Source organism: Austrofundulus limnaeus, unplaced genomic scaffold (assembly GCF_001266775.1).
Source record: "Austrofundulus limnaeus strain Quisiro unplaced genomic scaffold, Austrofundulus_limnaeus-1.0 Scaffold97, whole genome shotgun sequence".
In the NCBI taxonomy this organism is placed as follows: Eukaryota; Metazoa; Chordata; class Actinopteri; order Cyprinodontiformes; family Rivulidae; genus Austrofundulus; species Austrofundulus limnaeus.
In genome coordinates this window covers 1,751,283-1,752,445 of record NW_013952499.1, presented here as the reverse complement: position 1 = coordinate 1,752,445, position 1,163 = coordinate 1,751,283, and positions in this window count along the sequence as shown.

Sequence of the window (1,163 nt, the reverse complement as noted above, 5' to 3'; positions counted from 1 at the left end):
ATCTTTCTTGAAAGGAAGTGGCATTTCACAATGACCATCTGCTTTAATTTTGATTCCTTCTTCCATTATAGATAGGAACTGCAAATCCTCCTGAGATAAATTTGCATCTTCAACTCTTCTTTCACTAAAGTCAGACTCAAGCATCCTCAACACATCTGGTGGAGAAATGAACTCTTTAACTTGAGTTCTGCAAATATATTTCACTTCGTTTGTGAGATTCTTAGATGTCTGAGGTTTCACAGACTTCATGATGATCTTATGGCTGCTTCCAATTGCATCACCATAGTCGACACACGGGCTAACACAACCGACTATGCTCCATCCAAGATCTGTTTTTTGAGCAAATGGTTCGTTATCTTTACCCGGCACCACTTCTCGGGGTAACAAAGCCTGTGGACAGTTGTAACCTATGAGTAGTCCTACATCACACTCTATCAGTGGAGCAATCTCCTCTGCAAGATGCTCTAGATGTGGCCATACTCTCGCAGTTTTTGGAGTCGGAATGTGACTTAGATTAGCAGGAATGAACTCTCTTGAATAGGTTACAGGTAGAGAAATCTTCTTTGATGAATAAAAACCTCTCACCTGCAGTCCAACTAATCTCTGACTTGGGATGATTGTATTTCTGGATGAAGGTGTGGAGAGTTTTAACTGCACAGGTTCTCCTTTCATGTCCAGAATGTCTGCCTTATCTTGCATGATGAATGTCGTATCGCTTTGGTTATCAAGTAGAGCATAAACAAGAATTTCATTCTCTGGGTTACTTGACGTAGATAACCACACTGGAACAACTGTAGAAGAGTACATGTTGTCCATGCCTTGGACTACTCTGTTTGATGTAGCTTCATTTGAGGGTTCAATATTGTGGTTGTCCTCTGTTTTTTCTTTTGATTTTTTATTTTCAGAGGTTTTTACNACACCTGGGCCTCATGGATCACGGCAGTGTCATATCCCCTCAGACTAAATCTCTTTTGCATCATATTAGACTGTTCCAAAAATTCGCTGTCAGAGCTACAGATACGACGTGTCCTTAAAAATTGTCCCTTAGGTATGTTCCGTTTCATGAATTGTGGATGAAAGGAATTATAATGTAAAATTGAATTCACGTCTGTAGGTTTACGATACAGGGTAGTGTTGACCTCCCCTGTCAGATCTCTATATAT